The sequence below is a fragment of the Lagenorhynchus albirostris genome, chromosome X, assembly GCF_949774975.1.
Source record: "Lagenorhynchus albirostris chromosome X, mLagAlb1.1, whole genome shotgun sequence".
In the NCBI taxonomy this organism is placed as follows: Eukaryota; Metazoa; Chordata; class Mammalia; order Artiodactyla; family Delphinidae; genus Lagenorhynchus; species Lagenorhynchus albirostris.
This window is the reverse complement of record NC_083116.1, coordinates 108,826,970-108,848,760: the sequence shown is the minus strand read 5'-3', so window position 1 is coordinate 108,848,760 and position 21,791 is coordinate 108,826,970. Positions and strand designations below refer to the sequence as shown.

At 43.3% G+C, this 21,791-nt stretch overlaps 1 pseudogene; it reads left to right on the top strand.

The window, feature by feature from the left end:
* Positions 1 to 17,549: 17,549 nt before the first annotated feature.
* Positions 17,550 to 18,970, top strand: LOC132513882 (melanoma-associated antigen B4-like; annotated as a pseudogene).
* Positions 18,971 to 21,791: the final 2,821 nt, after the last annotated feature.

Genomic DNA, 21,791 nt, shown 5'->3' with positions numbered 1-21,791 from the left:
TACACCTGTGCAAATTCCTTGAAGTTCTGTGTTAAAATTTAAAAACTTTCCTCTCTTCTATTTCCCTCTTTGAAGGAAAAATCCTAGTTCTTAAACTGGCATTTAGAGATCTCAGTTTCATCATTTCAGCCTTATCTTCTTAAAATCTCCAGACCTATCTATCCATTGTCTCCAAAACACATCATGGTCTTCCCCACTCCTGTCCTAATACTCATGCTGTTCTCCCACTTCCTGTGCATCACTCTCTGTTTGCTGCAGTCTAGCCCTTTGTCAATGTTCAGGTGAACACGTGTCTCTTATCTCAGGATTTTTCTCATCAGCAAAGCACATGCCATTCTCACTTGTCCAAAGTCCAGTAATTATTAATATCTCTACTTATCATCAACTATGAATTATACTGCTTTTACTATTTGCTTCTTGCCTTGATATCTAGATTATAAATTCTCAAGAGTAAAGATGTGAACTACTCTAAAATCCCTAAAGTAATAAGCATTTTATATTGACTTACTCATTAAAGAGTTTCACGTTATATTTTTCATTGACTAATTAGCTTAGCTCTTGACACTCCATATCTTCAGAAATACTTTCCCATACAATAAAGCATATGTAATAAAACATACTACATTTTTTCTTTTATTTTTATGATCAAACTTGGAGCATGATTAAGAAAGGTGAACCAGAAGACTTTACATTCATATTGCAAATAGAAGGATTTATACTAAAATTAAACAAAAATAGTTAAGGCATTTTGATGGCTTGAAAAACTCTCATAATAATAGTTAAAATTTCAGAGATTTTATATATCATAAGCACTTTACATCCTTATTTTTGTTCAATCCTCATAACACATGCTTATTTATACCTGTTTTGGAAACGATGAAACTGCATCTTAGGCACAGTAAATAACTTGTGCAAGGTAAAAAGGTCACAAGTGATATAGGAGGGAATTAAATCAAGGCTGTCTTATTCACACAGTCACACGTAAACACATTCAGAGTGAAGACTCATTAAAATATATGACATCCAAATCTGACTTTACAGATGTAGAAACTGACTCATAGGTTAAATGTCTTGACAAGGTCATACAGGTACTAAATGAACAACTAAGATGAGACTAGGAAGCTAGTAGCTCCAAGCATGCTCTATTTCAGTAGGCAGATACCAGTCTTTGAGTTAATGCCTGAAGGCTAGTTGTATTTGCTATAGGAAGCTTAAATAATATATTTGTATTTGCAAAATTCTTCAATGTTCACTAGTAAACCAACTCCACAGATGTAGGTAAATATACTAGTATCTAGTATACTAGATAACTCTTTTTTTAAGTGAGCAAAGAATCAAGGTGAGTTAAAATTTATATATATATATACACACACACACACACACACACACACACACACACACATACATACATAGAGACAGAGACAGATGTACTTCCTTTGTTACGGAAGAGGAGACTGCACCATTCTAGGTACTTTCCATTGCAGATCTACCAAAGAGTGTGTCTTCACTTTTTTCACTAACTCAGATGTTCTCTTCTTTTCCCCTAATGCCTACATTAGAAATTCATTTGACATTTGCAGGTATTCATAAGGGAATTCTAGTTACTTCCTACACATACCTGTTCTGATATAGCCAAAAACCATTTGGTGACATTATCAACTCATTAAAGTGAGAGATGTGACAGAAAGAGCACATTTCACATGGAATAAATATAAAAGTGTCAACCATTTGAATGGAAAAAAAAATCCATCTGGCTGATTTCTCTTTGAAAAATGAGCTGTGTATTAAACTCCTTCCTTAATACGTGACAGTCAATTAATCTCAAAATGGGGAGTAGCATATAGTATTCAATTTAATTAAAACCAATATTGATTAAGCATCTACTATATGTAACACATGTGCTAGATTAGAGAAAAATTATTCAGAAGAATAAAAGATAGTCACTTCCTTTAAGGGTGCTTGTCTTCTAAAAGGAAGGGAGTAGTTAACGGGGAATTAGATAAAAATACATGCCAAAGAAATTCAAGAAAATATGAATAGCTTCCGTATTATAGAATGAGAATCAATCATTAGATCATTGAGGAGGAAATGAAAAAGATGCAAAGATGCTTTAGGTGACCCTTAAAGGAACAGACCAAAATATTTGGCATATTATCTACTATTATCATCTGCCTAGAACATACTTTGTTTTGCACATTGTGAAAAAATGAATGTATCATATCTAACATAAAATACTGAGTACTTAATATTACCTATTCCACTGTTGTTGATTACATGCTTATAAAACAGAAACCATTTTATATTTTCTGGTAAAGAATACTATTGATACACATAGCAGCCTACTTGCAAGATATTTGTCAAACCCTGACAATGAATATTTATGAAACTTAACTTCCCCCCAAATATTTCAAGCATTTAGATATCAATCTGACCAATACTGCACCTCTAATGTATCTTCGTTTGTAAGACATCTCTTAATTCTCTTCACCAAAGAATTCTGAAAGAACTGAGGTAGTGATTCCAAACCAGATCATACAGATTACCTGGCTGAAAGATATATCACATAGCTCACTGAAAATTTTCTAATATTGCCCTAGCACATTGGCCAAATATACTTAATGACTCTAGTAAATGGACATTCAAAAATAAACTCATTCCTTCTCATGAATGTATTAACATGATATGCCACAAATGATTATTCTTTTAAAGCAGACAGTACATTTTCAGCAACAATTATTGAAGAGTAGATAACTTTTAAACTAATTTCTACCACCTACCATCATGTTTCATTTGATAATCTGTTCTCTTCAATTCTAAGATTCCCATCTTTTGTGAGTGGAGAACTTTCTTAATGTGTTTTAAAGAAATTCAAAGACTTTGCTATTATACCAACTCCATCTAAAATTTGCAAGTGTGAAGCTACTTCTTCAAATCACAAACAGAAATCCCCCATAATTCCTGGCCATTTGAGGGAGATTCCACAGGAGGAAAGGCACCAAAATTAAGATAAGTTACTTAATGGACCAAAATATGTGTTCAAATTCATCGCAGACACCATATATAGTAGTACAGGAGTTTTCAACAATAGATTAAATCATCTAAACAATTTGTTTATGTTTTCTGTGGGAAAAATATAATATTTTATTAGTATTTCAAGGTTTTTTTTACTCCTTTAAAGAAGCAATTAAAATGATAGTTGTTATGTTTATATTTATGACAGCCCTATATTTTTCAGGAGAATAAAAACTAAGGAAAGATGGGTTTCCAACTTCCTCTAAGAATCGTCAGGATTCTGGTTAGCACTGGCTACTCATATGTTAACCCTAATTTACTGCTTATTTGCCCAGAGTAAAGTTAATTCCATAATAACTGTACTTAAAAAGGGGGGGTATTTTTGACCTAACATCACCATTTCTAAGCCATTAACAATAGATTCACTGTCCTCATGAAAATACAAGTGAGCACTCTAGTGTCACATTAAATGGGAGCAAATCACAGGAATAGTATATTTAATGTTAAACGAGAGAAGTCTACTTAAATATTTTGTCTGTCTTAGTATACTAAAATTTCTTTGAGTAAATAAAAAACAGTATTTAAGATTCCTCTTAGAAAATTACTCCCTATTTTAATATTATTAAACTGACTTTAGGCTGTGATAGAGATATAGGTGATATAGCTCAATAGACTTGACACTGTAAGTGACAGAACTGATGGACTCAAATGGAGGTTGTACTATTGGGGTGGCCAAAAAGTTCGTTCGTGTTTTTCCGTAAGATAGCATGCGAAAACTCGAATGACTTTTTGGCCAACCCATACATTCCCCTGATATTCCTTCTGACTTTGTGACTAAAGATCATAAAAACTGGTAATTTTCAAGATGAGATATAACATTAATATGAAAGCGTTAATCTTAATAAATCCTTGGATAAATTCCTTTGATAAATAGAAGAACACACTGGTCACACTTGGTGGCGCAACTCAGTATAGACATTATTATTTTTTTCTGTATGTAAGATATGGGTGAACAGTGGTAAAGGTGAGAATATAGGCAAGCTACCCTTAGTATAAGTAGCCACCAATTATAAGCAGCTATCCAGCACTTGAAATGTGGATAGTCTGAATTCAGAGGTACTGAGTGTATAATACACACTGGATTTCTCAAAGTATTTAATAATGTAAAATACCTTTCATATATTACATGTATGATAAAATGATAATATTTTAGGTGTATTAGGTTAAAAATACATTATTAAAAGTCACATCATCTCTGTGGTATACACACACACACACAGTGGAATATTACTCAGCCATAAAAAAGAATGAAATAATGCCATTTGCAGCAACATGGATGGACCTAGAGATTATCATAAAAGTGAAGTCAGACAGAGAAGGAGAAATATTTGATATCACTTATATGTGGAATCTTAAAAAATGATACAAATGAAGTTATTTACAAAACAGAAACAGACTCACAGACATAGAAAACAAAGGGGAAAGGGCAGGGAGGGATAAATCAGGAGTTTGGGATTAGCATATACAAACTACTATATATAAAATAAACAACAAGGTCCTACAGTATAACCCAGGGAACTACATTCAATATCTTGTAATAAACTATAATGGAAAAGAATCTGAAAAAGAAACTCTCTCTATATCTATCTCTATATCTATCTATACCTGAATCACTTTGCTGTATACCAGAAACTAACACAATGTTGTAAATCAACTACACTTCAATAAAAAAAAACTTCATCTGTTTCTTTTTTGTTCTTGAATGTGACTACTAGAAAATTGTAAATTGTATATATGGCTCTCATTTGTGACTCTTATTGTATTTCTATTGGGCAGCATTGCCCTACAGCAGGATTTCTTAACCCACAGTAAAGCAACACCGCTGACATTAGGATCTGGTAATTCTTTGATGTGGGAGGCTTTCCTGTGCCTTGTAGAATGTTTCAAAGCATCCCCGGCCTCTACCTGCTAGATGCAAGAGCACTTTCCCCCAAGTTGTAACTACCCAAAAGTCTCCAGACACTGTCAAATACCCTCTGAGGGCAAAATTCCTTCCACTTGAGAACCACTGGTCTGCAGTATCCAAACTACTCTCATATCACTATACCAAGACAAGTTGGCAATACCAAATTTGCAAAAGGAAAAACACAGTTATCAGAACTTCAAATGCACTGCATTTGCTGATTTGATATGCTTAGCATGAGAATTATTTTTCAAAATATTATTTTCTTTTGGAAACATGATGTCATTGTGACTGAGAATGTGTTCATAAAACTGAATTCAAACATGTATTTCCTTAATTTAGATATAAAATAAAGACAGTTCACAAAAAATGAAATTAAAATTTCAATATGTAATATTTGTTTTAAAAAAGATCATCTTGGGCTTCCCTGGTGGTGCAGTGGTTGAGAGTCCGCCTGCCAATGCAGGGGACACAGGTTCGTGCCCCGGTCCGGGAAGATCCCACATGCCACGGAGCGGCTGGGCCCGTGAGCCATGGCCGCTGAGCCTGCGCGTCTGAAGCCTGTGCTCCGCAACAGGAGAGGCCACAACAGTGAGACGCCCGCGTACCACAAAAAAAAAAAAAAAAAAAATCATCTTTTCAAGACATCATGTTATTTTTCATAATGACAAATACATGCTCTAAATGACAATACCAGTTCAACTTTACATAAACAATATATTAATGTGAATATCTTCTTTCTCTGAATTCCCTGGTTACAACTGTGAATCACATCTGAAGAATGATGGTTTTAAATTTTTTCTAATATAAATTAAGGTTTATATTTGACTTCATAATCAGTGTTTTACCAGAAAAGGAGAATAATGAAACTGTACATGTTCAATAAAGCTCAGACTCCTTGTTTACTAATCATCCATGTAGCAATGTAAAAAGCAGCTCAAAATCCTAAAAACATAAGTAATATATGTTGATTATATTGTTAGGCAAAGAAATCTCTAGTATGTTTAGCTCGTCAATAGTCCATAGGGATTTTTATCACAGTTCAGCTGTAAGCTCTTTCAAATAGTTACTATTTCTTTATTGTGTGGTACCACACAAATCAATTACCAACTGAATTAGAGCTTTTATATAATATTAATGACTGTGTTAATACTCAATGTTGTTTTCAACTGTGAAAAAGCAATGGGAGTTCTCATGCCTCATTTGTGTTCCATTTGAAGCAAAGGCAATAACCAAATCTTTTTAGCAAGAAAATAAATTTGCATAATGAAATATAATCATTTTGTATATTTCTCATTTTTATTTTTTTTAAAGTTTTATTTTTATTTATTTATTTCATTTGTTTTATTTGTTATTTTTGGCTGCATTGGGTTTTCGTTGCTGCGTACGGGCTTTCTCTAGTTATGGTGAGTAGGGACTACTCTTCATTGTGGTGCGCAGGCTTCTCATTGTGGTGGCCTCTCTTGTTGCAGAGCACTGGCTCTAGGCGCACAGGCTTTAGTAGTTGTGGCGCATGGGCTTAGTTGCTCCGTGGCATGTGGGATCTTCCCAGGCCAGGGCTCAAACCTGTGTCCCCTGCATTGGCAGGTGGATTCTTAACCACTGCGCCACCAGGGAAGCCCCTCATTTTTATTTTAAATTAAAGAAATGTGCATTTGAATTAACAGTAACTGCTCCCAAGACACAGTAAATTAAAAATGTCAAAGTTTTGTTTTGTTTTTTTTCACTAAGGCTTCATTAAAAAAATGGGGGAAGAGAAGAAAAGGGATGTTCAGATAAAGTGGAATAGCTAAAAGCACAGCTAAGCATTGTGTTCAGTGGGCTTAAATAGCACAATTTTCATTGGGACAACAGAGAATAGAATATAATAGGATAATTTACATTAACATGCTTATTGTCAAGTACATCCTCTCTGAGGATTTTACAACACCTACTCTATCTCTTTTCCTACCACTATTGTCATTTTATACCCTAAGAGCCATGACTAGCTTGTGATCCATTGAGGGACAAGTCTGTTACTTTGGGTCAATGAATAGCCACAAGGTAGCACTGAACCTCTGTGACCCAAGGCTGTGACAGATATGTACAAATAAATCAATAAAATATTCCTCTGGTTAAAACTACTACCTTCCATTTCATAAGACTTATCCATTTCCTATTTCTATTTCCTATTCCCATTTCCATTTCTAACTCAATACAAATATTTAACAGTTATTTGAAGGGTGAGATAATTTCCTTCGTATAGACTGTCAAATCAGTTTTTAGACTAAAAATAAAAAACAAAGAAAAGTGTAGCTAACTGTTCACTGTCTCCCTGATTCTATGCTTTTTGTTACCATGCCAGATAACATTTCCTTTTGCATATTCATTGTGCAATGAGACGCTTCCAAGGGCCCAGAGCATTCTATTATATCTTGGTGAACACATTTTATATATGTTAATGGAAAATTTTGCAGCCATAACCCAATAATGATGAGAATTGTAATAATTCTGCCACTCTGCCAAAGTAATCTCATTTAGGAGAATACTCTTCTGAAAAAACTACTTAAATAATAGACACAAAGTAATATGGGATCCAGAAAGGCAAAAACACAAAGTCCCAGGATAGGAAAGAGTCATTTAGACCCTCTCGTCAGAAATTCCTAAAGCAGCAAGCAACTACAGATAGGCAGAGTTTCTTTCTCTTCTCTTCTCTCATCCTCCTCCCCTCCATTACACCTCCTCCTCCTCCTCTCTGTTTCTCCCCCATACTCTCTCTCTGAAGGAAAATAATAGTCAGCATACCGAACTCCTGAGCAGCTCTGGCCCTAGGCAGAACTGTAAAACTGGAGAGGATTATGCGTCATTTCTACTGACATCTTCAGTTTTTCTGTGCTATCCATCCATCCTAGTACCCAGCATCCCCCTGCTACCCACCGTACCCTGGGCTTAATCCTGCCATCTTACTCACTGTTGTTGAAACTACTGCTACAGCACCTACCAGTTCCTCAGGATCTCTCTCATTTATATTAACTCATAGGAAGATATTATGGAGTCATCCCCACTAGTGGCACATTAATTTTTAGATGCTCTATTAAAGACAATGATTCAAATGAATAAATTTCTAAAGCTGAACTGAAACAAGAAATGATGCAGACTGGGGACAGAAAGGTTGGATCAGATTTCTAATCCAGTTGTTTACCGTGAACACTGTATATACATTTCCTTAATCACATGATGCAGGAAAGTTATCTACTCAAAATTTGATCTCTGAAAGTAAAAGTAGTTAGTGGAGAGAAAATTTATGTGAAAAAGATCATTCTTGTTTACTAACATAAAATAGCATAAAAAAGGGGCAGGATATTCATGCAAAGATATTTTGCCCTGGAGAGAGATGCAAAGAAGTGGCATGTTCCAACTGCAAAAATAAATGTCCAGGTAAATTATTTGGGGGGACTCCTGTGAGAGATAAACTCTACTTTTAAAATAAAACAAGAGATCTACAAGATGGCGGAAGAGTAAGATGTGGAGATCACCTTCCTCTCCACAAATACATCAGAAATACATCTACATTTGGCACAACTCCTACAGGACACCTACTGAATGCTGGCAGAAGACCTCAGACTTCCCAAAAGGCAAAAAACTCCCCACCTACCTGGGTAGGGCAGAAGAAAAAAGAAAAAACAGACAAAAGAATAGGGATGGGACCTGCACCAGTGGGAGGCAGCTGTGAAGGAGGAAAGGTTTCCACACACTAGGAAGCCCCTTCGCGGGCGGAGATGGCAGGTGGCAGAGGGGAAGCTTTGGAGCCACGGAGGAGAGCGCAGCAACAGGGGAGCAGAGGGCGAAGCGGAGAGATTCCCGCACAAAGAATCGGTGCCGGCCAGCACTCACCAGCCCGAGAGGCTTGTCTGCTCACTGGCTGGGGCGGATGGCATCTGGGAGCTGAGGCTCCGGCTTCGGAGGTCATATCCCAGGGAGAGGACTGGGGTGGCTGCGTGAACACACCCTAAAGGGGGCTAGTGTGCCACAGCTGGCCAGGAGGGAGTCCGGGGAAAAGTCTGGACCTGCCTAAGAGGCAAGAGACCATTGTTTCGGGGTGCACAAGGAGAGAGAATTCAGAGCACTGCCTAAACAAGCTTCAGAGACAGGCGCGAGCTGCAGCTATCAGTTCCGACCCCAGAGACGGGCATGAAATGCTAAGGCCGCTGCTGCCGCCACCAAGAAGCCTGTGTGCGAGCACAGGTCACTATCCACACCTCCCCTCCCGGGAGCCTGTGCAGCCCGCCACTGCCAGGGTCCCGTGATCTGGGGACAATATTCCCGGGAGGACACACGGCACACCTCACGCTGTTGCAATGTCACCAGCCTCTGCCGGCACAGGTTCGCCCCACATTCCATACGCCTCCCTCCCCCCAGCCTGAGTGAGCCAGAGCCCCATTGCTCCTTTAACCCTGTCCTGTCTGAGCAAAAAAGAGGTGCCCACAGGTGACCTACACGCAGAGGTGGGGCCAAATCCAAAGCTGAACCCCGGGAGCGGTGGAAACAAAAAAGAGAAAGGGAAATCTCTCCCAGGAGCCTCAGGAGGAGCGGATTAAATCTCTACAATCAACGTGATGTACCCTGCATCTGTGGAATACCTGAATAGACAACGAATCATCCCAAATTGAGGAGGTGGACTTTGGGAGCAACAATAGATATATATTTTTTCCCTTTCTCTCTTATTTGTGAGTGTGTATGTGTATGCTTATGTGTATGATTTTGTCTGTAGAGCTTTGCTTTTACCATTTGTCCTAGGGTTCTGTCTGTCTGTTTTTTTTCTTTTTATTACTTAAAGAATTTTTTTCTTAATAATTATTTTTTATTTTAAAAACTTTATTTTATTCTCTTCTTTCTTTCTTTCTTTCTTTTCTCCCTTTTATTCTGAGCCATGTGGAGGACAGGCTCTTGGTGCTCCAGCCAGGCGTCAGGGCTGTGCCACTGAAGTGAGAGAGCCAAGTTCAGGACACTGGTCCACAAGAGACCTCCCACCTCCACGTTATATCAAATGGCAAAAATCTCCCAGAGATCTCCATCTCAATGCCAAGACCCAGCTCCACTCAACAACCAGCAAGCTACAGTGCTGGACACCCCATGCCAAACAACTAGCAAGACAGGAACACAACCCCATCCATTAGCACAGAGGCTGCCGAAAATCATAGTAAGGCCACAGACACCCCAGAACACACCACCACACGTGGACCTGCCCACCAGAAAGACAAGAGCTAGCCTCATCCACCAGAACACAGGCACTAGTCCCCTCCACCAGGAAGCCTACACAACCCACTGAATCAACCTTAGCCACTGGGCACAGACACCAAAAACAACAGGAAGTACGAACCTGCAGCCTGCGAAAAGGAGACCCCAAACACAGTAAATTAAGCAAAATGAGAAGACAAAGAAACACACAGCAGATGAAGGAGCAAGGAAAAAACCCAGCAGACCTAACAAATGAAGAGGAAATAGGCAGCCTACCTGAAAAAAAATTCAGAATAATGATAGTAAAGATGATCCAAAATCTTGGAAACAGAATGGAGAAAATACAAGAAACGTTTGACAAGGACATGTTTGTTTGACAAGAGCAAACAAACAGTGATGAACAACACAATAAATGAAATTAAAAATTCTCTAGAAGGGATCAATAGCAGAATAACTGAGGCAGAAGAACGGATAAGTGACCTGGAAGATAAAATAGTAGAAATAACTACTGCAGAGCCGAATAAAGAAAAAAGAATGAAAAGAATTGAGGACAGTCTCAGAGACCTCTGGGACAACATTAAACACACCAACATTCGAATTATAGGGGTCCCAGAAGAAGAAGAGGAAAAGCAAGGGACTGAGAAAATATTTCAAGAGATTATAATTGAAAACTTCCCTAATATGGGAAAGGAAATAGCTAATCAAGTCCAGGAAGCACAGAGAGCCCCATACAGGATAAATCCAAGAAGAAACAGGCCAAGACACATACTAACCAAGCTATCAAAAATTAAATACAAAGAACAAATACTAAAAGCAGCAAGGGAAAAACAACAAATAACACCTAAGGGAATCCCCAGAAGGTTAAGAGCTGATCTTTCAGCAGAAACTCTGCAAGCCAGAATGGAGTGGCAGGACATATTTAAAGTGATGAAGGAGAAAAACCTACAACCAAGATTACTCTACCCAGCAAGGATCTCATTCAGATTTGATGGAGAAATTAAAACCTTTACAGACAAGCAAAAGCTAAGAGAATTTAGCACCACCAAACCAGCTTTACAACAAATGCTAAAGGAACTACCCTACGCAGGAAACACAAGAGAAGGAAAAGGCCTGCAATAATAAACCCAAAACAATTAAGAAAATGGTAATAGGAACATACATATTGATAATTACCTTAAATGTAAATGGACTAAATGCTCCAACCAGAAGACATAGATTGGCTGAATGGATACAGAAACAAGACCCGTATATATGCTGTCTACAAGAGACCCACTTCGGACCTAGGGACACATACAGACTGAAAGTAAGGGGATGGAAAGAGATATTCCATGCAAATGGAAATCAAAAGAAAACTGGAGTAGCAATTCTCATATCAGACACAATGGACTTTAAAACAAAGACTATTAGAACAGACAAAGAAGGAAACTACATAATGATCAAGGGATCAATCCAAGAAGAAGCTATAACAACTGTGAATATGCACCCAACATAGGAGCAGCTCAATACTAACTAACTAAGGCAAATACTAACAGCCATAAAAGGGGAAAGTGACAGTAACACAATCATAGTAGGGGACTGTCACACCCCACTTTCACCAATGGACAAATCATCCAAAATGAAAATAAATAAGGAAACACAAGCTTTAAATGATACATTAAACAAGATGGACTTAATTGATATTTATAGGACATTCCATCCCAAAACAACAGAATACACATTCTTCTCAAGTGCTCATGGAACATTCTGGAGGATACATCATATCTTGGGTCACAAATCAAGCCTTGGTAAATTTAAGAAAATTGAAATCGTACCAAGTATCTTTTCCGACCACAACGCTATGAGACTAGGTATCAATTACAGGAAAAAATCTGTAAGAAGTACAAACACATGGAGGCTAAACAACACACTACTTGATAACCAACAGATCACTGAAGAAATCAAAGAGGAAATAAAAAAATACCTAGACACAAATGACAATGAAACACGATGACCCAAACCCTATGGGATGCAGCAAAAGCAGTTCTAAGAGGGAAGTTTGCAGCAATACAATCCTACCTCAAGAAACAAGAGAAATCTCAAATAAACAACCTAACCTTACAGCTAAAGCAATTAGAGAAAGAAAACAAAAAAAGCCCAAAGTTAGCAGAAGAAAAGAAATCTCAAAGATCATATCAGAAATAAATGAAAAAGAAATGAAAGAAATGATAGCTAAGATCAATAAAATTAACAGTTGGTTCTTCAAGAAGATAAACAAAATTGATAAACCATTAGCCAGACTTTTCAAGAAAAAAAGCGAAAAGACGCAAATCAATAGAATGAGAAATGAAAAAGGGGAAGTAACAACTGACACTGCAGAAATACCAAGGATCATGAGAGATTACTACAAGGAACTCTATGCCAATAAAATGGACAACCTGGAAGAAATGGACAAATTCTTAGAAATGCACAAATTGCGAGACTGAACCAGGAAGAAACAGAAAATATGAACAGACCAATCACAAGCACCGAAATTGAAACTGTGATTAAAAATCTTCCAACAAACAAAAGCCCAGGACCAGATGGCTTCACAGGCGAATTCTATCAAACATTTAGAGAAGAGCTAACACCTATCCTTCTCAAACTCTTCCAAAATATAGCAGAGGGAGGAACACAGAGGGAGGGATTCAATGCAATCCCTATCAAACTACCACTGGCATTTTTCACAGAATGAGAACAAAAAAGTTCACAATTTCTATGGAAACACAAAAGACCCCGAATAGCCAAAGTAATCTTGAGAAAGAAAAACGGAGCTGGAGGAATCAGGTTCCCTGACTTTAGACTATACAACAAAGCTACAGTGATCAAGACAGTATGGTACTGGCACAGAATCACAAATATAGATCAATGAAACAGGATAGAAAGTCCAGAGATAAACACACGCACATATGGTCACCTTATTTTTGATAAGGGAGGCAAGAATATACAGTGGAGAAAAGACAGCCCCTTCAATAAGTGGTGCTGGGAAAACTGGACAGCAACATATAAAAGAATGAAATTAGAACACTCCCTAACACCATAAACAAAAATAAACTCAAAATGGATTGAAGACCTAAATGTAAGGCCAGACACCATCAAACTCTTAGAGGAAAATATAGGAAAAACACTCTATGACATAAATCACAGCAAGATCCTTTTTCACCCACCTCCTAGAGAAATGGACATAAAAACAGAAATAAACAAATGGGACCTAATGAAACTTAAAATCTTTTGCACAGCAAAGGAAACAATAAACAAGACGAAAAGACAACCCTCAGAATGGGAGAAGTTATTTGCAAATGAAGCAACTGACAGAGGATTAATGTCCAGAACATACAAGCAACTCATGCAGCTCAATATGAAAAAAACAAACAAGCCTATCCAAACATGGGCAGAAAACCTAAATACACATTTCTCCAAAGAACTAAAACAGATTGCCAACAGACACATGAAAGAATGCTCAACATAGTTAATCATTAGAGAAATGCAAATCAAAACTACAATGCGGTATCATCTCACACTGGTCAGAATGGCCATCATCAAAAAGTCTACAAACAGTAAATGCTGGAGAGGGTGTGGAGAAAAGGGAACCCTCTTGTGCTGTTGGTGGGAATGTAAATTGATACAGCCACTATGGAGAACAGGATGGAGGTCCCTTAAAAAACTACAAATAGAACTACCATATGACCCAGCAATCCCACTACTGGGCATATACCCTGAGAAAACCATAATTCAAAAAGAGGCATGTACCAAAATGTTCATTGCAGCTCTATTTACAATAGCCAAGACATGGAAGCAACCTAAGTGTCCATCAACAGATGAATGGATAAAGAAGTTGTGGCACATATATACAATGGAATATTACTCAGCCATAAAAAGGAACGAAACTGAGGTATTTGAAGCAAGGTGGATGGACCTAGAAACTGTCATACAGAGTGAAGTAAGTCAGAAAGAGGAAAACAAATACCATATGCTAACACATATATAAGGAATCTTAAAAAAAATTGGTCATGAAAAAACTAGGGGCAAGATGGGGATAAAAATGCAGACCTAGTAGAGAATGGACTTGAGGATACAGGGAGGAGCAAGGGTAAGCTGGGACAAAGTGAGAGAGTGGCATGGACATATATACACTACTAAACATAAAATCGATAGCTAGTGGGAAGCAGCTGCAAAGCACAGGGAGATCAGCTCGGTGCTCTGTGACCACCGAGAGTAGTGGGATAGCGAGGGAGGAAGGGAGGGAGACGCAAGAGGGAAGAGATATGGGGACATATGTATATGTATGACGGATTCACTTTGTTATACAGCAGAAACTAACACACCATTGTAAAGCAATTATACTCCAATAAAGATGTTAAAAAAAGAAAGAAAATACACCATAGACAAAAGCAACAATATAAAAAATATACCTAGAAAGAAACCATACAAAAATGTATATAATCTACATGGAGGCCACAATAAGAATTTCCTGATTGACTTAGGAAAAAGAAGTCTCAACCAGAATAGTATGTTATGTGTATTCGTGAGACACAGATACTGTAAGAATATCTATTTTCCTTAATTCATTTACACACTTAGTACCTTATCCACAGCAGCTGATTACAGTCTAACATGGGCTACTGTTTCCTGTACCCAAAATCAACCATGGAAACATTACAGAAGGAACAAAGAAAAAACATTAACAAAAGCAAAAATACAAAACTAAATAATCCCTGAAAGACAATAAGTCTCCACTGAACTGGAACCTGAGTGTGGGCAGGTAGGGGGATGCCCTGAATTCGAGACAGGTCTATAGCCTGCAAGAGAGGCAGATGACAGGATTGATTAGAGAAAAGCCTATAACGTTGAGCCCTTGATTCTTCCACTGTGCTCTGGGACCATGAATCTCTACTGCTTCACTAAAGGAATCTGAGGCAGCATTTCAGAGCCCGCATGCCAGGAGCATGGGACACCAAAGATTGGGCTGGATGTGGCAGTATGGTCCACAGCCTGTGAAATAACCATCTGAAACTTTCTTAGTGCATGACAACTGGCCTTTTTAAGTGATCATCTTAATAGACCATCGCACACGGACTAAAAGAGAAAAGCAAGTAACACAGTAGCTGTACAAAAGGACAGAAATTCATTTCTGAACTTTTGGGCAATGCCCCTGCTGTCAACAAAGAGAGACCACAGTGGGAACTGTCAGGCTAAGGCGCCCCTTCACTAACTCCTCTGGGATTCTGTGGGGCATGGCTGGGGACAGGGATGGATTCATACCAGAGAAGGAAGGAATCGCAGGCCCCGCCAGCAGTCAATGTGAGGACCTTGAGTGAGACCTGACGGACTCCCAACCACAGAAGAGAGTCTCGCCTCCTTTCCCCTCAGCTCATCTTACCTGCAGCAGCCATGTCTGGGAGGCTCCAGGCAGAAGAGTCCACATGGGATGTGCCTGCACTTCACACCAGCAGTCTCAGGGAGTTGATGTCTTTGATGTGAGGCCTTGGCGCCAGGTCAGCAGACGGGAGGTAGCCCAGCACCTACAGGGAGTCAAGAGAAGACACTGAGAGAGGACTGAGAGCAGCATCCACCACAGAAGAGGGGGCCCCGAAGAGCCCTCACTGTCAGTCTCGGGGGACCCAGGCATGGCTGTGAGGCTCAGGGCCCCAGATACTTCCGGCTGAGGGCGCCGAGAGAAATGAGAGCCAAGCTGCGACGCCTGTTGACTCACCTCAGCAGAGGGAAAAGTCCCAGGACCTGCCAAGAGTCAATGAAAGGCCCTCGTGCCAGGCCTGCGGGAAGCTCCCCCGGAACCCCTCCCTGATCCCCCGCCCTGCCCCACCCCGGCCCCAGTCCGCCCCGCCCCGGCCGCAGCCCGCCCCTGCTGTCCTCCTGGAGCCCAGATGCGCATGACCGGATGTGACGTCCTCGTACCGCGCTGTGGGGCTGCGCCATTTTTGAGAGCTGCCGTCCAGCGAGAGTGAGCCGCGGGAGGAGTGCCACGTCTCGTCAGGTGTCAAGGTGTGAGGTGACCCCAGTTAGAAGTGCGGGGACACGCCCCCGACACCCCCAATCCGCATTCCCTCCGAAAAGAGGCGGCCACACAGGCCCCGCCCCTGCTCTCGGCCCCAGAGGCTCGGGCTTGGCTGTTAGGCCCAAAGTCCATCCGCTTCCCCAGCGGGGTCTCGGGCAAGGAAGGTCTCGCTCTGAGGCTGGTGGACCCTGGCTCAGCTCAGTACAGGGAGCGCCCCAGGCCCTGTGGAGTGAAGGACGGGACCCTCGTGGGGACCGAGGGGCTCCACACCCCAGAATGGCGGCCACGCGGACCCCGCCCCTGACGTCGGCCTGGGAGCCTCCGGGCAGGTGTAAAGACTGAGGGGCTCCCTCAGTGCGAACGCGGACGGACGGACAGACGCGGGAGGCCCAGGGAGGAGGGGGCCTTGTCCTGAGGGGCTGGCCGCAGGTCAGCAGAGGGAGGATTTCCAGGGCACGGGAGGAGTCAGGGCGAGGACCGTCCTCCCCGCCGCAAGGGCACCTCAGAACCCCTCCCCTGTTGTCAGCCGCTTCCTTCTGGCCACACACGGAGGAGGGAGGGCTGCTGTCTGAGAGGAGAGGTGCAGGCCAGCAGAAGGCGCGTCCCTAAGCACTCCCAAGAGTCAGCCCAAGCCCTTGAGTGAGGGCCAGTGGGGCCGCCAGCCACAGGGCCTCGACCTGTCTGCCGCACGCTGCAGGCCTGGTAAAACTCTGCCACGTGCGGCCGCGTGGTCACCCTCACCGCCTCCGAATGGGACGCAAGGAGGTGCCGGCACTGGTGCGAGCAGATGGCCCTCGGGGCAAGAGAGGAGCTCCAGGCTGCACCGGCCGTCCAGGGAGGACCCCGAGTGAGGACTGAGGGAGTCACCCACCCCGAAGAGAAGGGACAAGAGAGAATATGGCCCGTCCCCTCCTGTCAACCCTTAGACTCCCAAGAAAGGACTGTCAGGCTGAGACCGCCCGTAATTTCCTCTGCCAGGTTCAGGCTGAGACCGCCCGTAATTTCCTCTGCCAGGTTCAGGCTGAGACCGCCCGTAATTTCCTCTGCCAGGTTCAGGCTGAGACCGCCCGTAATTTCCTCTGCCAGGTTCAGGCTGAGACCGCCCGTAATTTCCTCTGCCAGGTCCGAGGGAGGTTAGAGCTTTGTTCTGAAGGGGCAGCCACCAGGCAGCAGAACGGAGGGTCCCAGGACCCTTCGGAGGTGGGCTGAACGCTCCCGTCTTTCCTCCTCCTGGGTGTCGTGGAAGATAGTGGTGTCAACTTCAGAGCAGCAGAGGGGAGGGGGTGGGGGTGGGGGTCTTGGCAACAACTGTCATCCTGACTCTGAATGGGAACCGTGGGGACCTACCTCCCCTGCCAGCCCCCACTGTCACCCCCGTACCGCCCAGGCAAGGCTGGCAGCCTGTGGCCCAAGGCTCACTCTACCGTCCTCCACAGGGGTCTCAGGGGACAGGCTGAGCAGGAGAACAGGAGCCCTGTGGGTCCTCGGGCAGTGCCCTCCAGGACCCTGCAGAGGCGGCCTTGGTTAAAGCCAGGGAGGAATCTCCCCGCTGAAGGTGCTCACAGCATCTCCTTGTCCCTCCCCCAGGTGCCCTCGTTGCCTGCCTTCCTGCCCACACTCCCGCCTGCTGGCCCTGACCTGTGTCATCATGCCTCGGCGCCGGAACAAGCGCCATGGCCGCAAGAAACGCCACCAGGCCCGGGGGGAGACTCAGAGTCTCAAGGGTGCCCAGGCCACTGAGGAGGCGGCGGCGGCAGAAGAGATGGAAGAGCCGCCCCCCTCCCCCGCTTCTGTTTCTCGGGGTACTCCCCCGAGCTCCCCTGTTGCTGGCACTCGCCAGGAGCCTCCGGGAGCCCCAGCCACGAGCCCTCGTGATGCAGGGGTTTCATGCCCAGGATCTGAAGAGGGTGCCCAGAGCCAAGATGAGAAAAGTACAGGTACCTCCCAGGCAGCACATTTCATTCAGAGCAGTTGCAGAGTTTTTCTGATCAGGGAGTCCACAATGTTGGTGCACTTCCTGCTGGAGAAGTACAAGACGAAGGAGCCCATCCCGCAGGCAGCACTGCTGAAGGCTATCAACAGGAAGTACGATAAGCACTTCCCTGAGATCCTCAGCAGAGCCTCTGAGATCATGGAGCTGGTCTTTGGCCTCGAGCTGAAGGAAGTTGACCCCAGCAGTCACTCCTACGCCCTCATCAGCAAGATGGCCCTCCCCAGTGAGGGAAGTCCAAGTGATGAGTCGGGGCTGCCCACATCCGGTCTCCTGATGATTCTCCTGGGCCTGATCTTCACGAAGGGCAACCGTGCCACCGAAGAGGAGATCTGGAAATTCCTCAATGCGTTGGGTTTGTATGCTGGGAGGAGGCACTTGATCTTCGGGGATCCCGGGAGGCTCATCAGCAAAGATTTCGTGCAGCAAAAGTACCTGACATACCGCCAGGTGCCCAACAGCCATCCTCCACGCTATGAGTTCCTGTGGGGCCCGAGAGCCCACGCTGAAACCAGCAAGATGAAAGTGCTGGAGATTTTGGGCAAGATCATTGGTACCGTCCCCAGTGCCTTCGCAGATCGCTATGAGGAGGCTCTGAAAGATGAGGAAGAGAGCGCCGTGGCCAGGGCTGCAGCTGTTGCTGAGGGCAGAGCCCCTTCCAGGGCCAAGGCCCGCAGCTCCTCCCACATGTAGGGAGGGAGGCCATGGGCAGTTTGCTCACTTTGTTTTGGAAGAGAGCAGTCAAGCTCCTAAATAGTGCAGAGTAGTAGGGATGGAGGGAACAAAGTATAGATCTTATTTATCTTCTTGTTTTAAACTAGTAACTTCTATATATTATTGATTGATTTAGGTTTTTCAAATGTTTTTTCTTGTAATAGATAGTGTATTTTCTTAAGAATAGGAATTTGTGAATGACATTGCTTGCATATTTATTGCTGTTTAAAGAGTTCTAAAGTTACAGTTTTGGTATATGTAACAGAAAAACGAACCATCTATATTTTCTGTATGATCCAGAAGTAGAAAACATGGCACTGCAATAGAGATTTTCATGGAAATGTGAAAGGCGACCACAGAAAATATTTAGAAACAAAAAATGGAGAAAACAGAGTAAAAGCCATTTAACTCGTGGTTTGCCTTACTTCGTTTAAACTTTCTTTTGGTAGAAATAAAAGATACTTTGATTTAGCTCATTTGTGAGTATTTGTTTCTTTTGCCCTAGTGCACTGCATATTCTCTGCTACCTACTGGATTAAAAATAAACTCTGATGGGAGGGTGGCACTTTGGGTTCATAATAATCATATCATAACTGCCATTCATCAAAAACCCAATATTGCTTAATGAGTATGCCACTGCTTTACATGTAGTACATAACATTCCAACATTCACGCAGGATAGGATTTAGCAGACTCCCTTTACAGGTGAATAACTTGCAGATTTCTCAAGTTCACAAGACTGATTAAGTGACCTTGCTGGGTCTAGTCCCCTGGTCTGGAATAGTCTAGAGCCTACACTCTTCCACTCCTCCCAGCCTAAGCCAGACCTTACGTCTTTTAACTCATTTTTCTTCTCACCACTCCAAAATGTATCTCATGGGATAAAAGGGGCCCTGTTCCCAAAGCACTGTTTTGGAATACAGTAACAGTAATGCTGGATAAGTGAATGGTATGAATAAAAAGAAAAATTTTCGGTGACAATGGGGTCTTCTACATATGCAATGTCAGATACCCTGAAAAGATCAGCATCTCCTCATTTACTCTTCAAGTTTCTCAGGGACATAAAAGCCTTGGTTTAAGAGCTGTGTCCTCAGGTCAGGGGAGGGAGGAGCCCCAGCCTCTGATAGTTACTCAAGGTGAGGACCTTAGAACAGAAGGGGGCCCCACAAAGTCTACCCTGCTTTCTCCCTTGTGTGGCCATGCGCAGAGCTGTCTGTCTGAAGGTACCCCTTCTTTTCCTCCGGGGCAAGGGTGGAGAGGTTCTCAGGGAGGTGAGTTCCTTGGTCTTGTGACAGCATCTCCAATTCTGCCCAAGTAGGAGATCCTAACAGGCCTTAATTTGCTTCAGGGTGAGGACACTGGGTGCTGATGAGTGGACTCCCCATAACAAAGGGGACCACACAGAGGCCCCCGGCAGGAGTAGCCAGAGAATAGGTCTCTTATCTCCCCTTCTGGTGTCTCAGGAAGGTGAAAGCCTTGGCCTGAGGCTGGCAGACAGACAGTAGGGAGGGTGGAGTCCCATATGCTACCTGAAGTCAAGGTAAGAAAACAGAGTTAGGACTGAGGGGCCACTGACTCCAGAAGAGTGGGGCCTTGTAAAGTCCTGCTCCTCAGAAGACCCCAACAGCTTTGGACAGATCTGGTTCATCCTGACTTCCAATTCAGAATTCCCAAGAAAGTAATGCCTTTGTGCTGAGGAGCACAGCTTCAGGGGAGTGGAGGGTGGAGTCCTGGGTCTGGTCAGGCATCACGATGAGGACCCTGAATGAGGAGCAAGAGGACCACTCACTCCAGAACAGAGGAGAATGCAGAGTCCCGCCCCTGAGGTCAGCCCCAGGAGGCCCAGGACAAAGCTTTCTGGCTGACCTGCCCCCTCTTTCCACTGGGGGTGGTCTCGGGGAGGCGAGGGCCTTGGTCTATGGGGAACAGCCTCACTCAGTAGAGACTGGAAATCTAGTGACTCTAAATGAGGATAAAGGGACTCCACCTAGAGCAGAGCCCTGCCACTGGATACCTCCCCTTGGCAAATCCAGGAATGTTGGCATGATGCGCCCCACGCCTTTCCTTTTAGAGCGTCTCAGGTAGATGAGGCACTTGGTCCCAGGGGCCAGCCTCAGGGGAGCACAGGGAGGAATTCCAGGTCATGCCAAGAGTCGAGCAGAGGACCATGAGGACTGAGGGAACCACCCAAGTCATAAAAGCGGGGACGCCACAGAATCCCTCCCTTACTGTCGGCCATGAGTGACCACAGGCAGTCATGCCCACGTGAGGCAACCCTCACATCCTCCTAGGTGGTCTCAGGGAAGTAAAGGCTGTAGTATGAGAGCACAGGCCTCTCTAGGTCACGGGAAGAGCCAGCGTAAGGACTCCGAGTGAGGACCAAGGGGAACGCCCAACCGAAAAGAGACAGGAACAAACGCATAGCCCCACCACCCTTTCGGACCAGGGAAGCCCCAGGCAGGGGTAGTTCCATGTGTCACCCACTTGCCTCCGGCTCTGGAGGACTCAGGTCGGTAGACGGAAGAGTCCCAGATCCTGACAGAGTGAGGACTATTGAGGTCACAAACCCCAGAAGAGCGGAGCCCGGGGAATCTTGCCCTCTGTGTTAGTCCTCAGAAGCCCCTCAGAAACAGCTGTGGCTACACGTGGCCTACTCTGACTTCTGCTTCTGGGGACTCAGGGTGGTGAGGACTTTGCTCCGAGGCTGGCTGACTCAGCACAGGGGAAATTTCCAGGTTGTGCTAGGAGTTGGGGTGAGGACCTAAGGCTGGAGTGGAGCATGAAAACCATAACAATGGGGGCAGCACATCATCTCTCCCCTGCTGTCAGTCCTGGGAGACGCCTGGAGAGATGTCAGGCCGAGC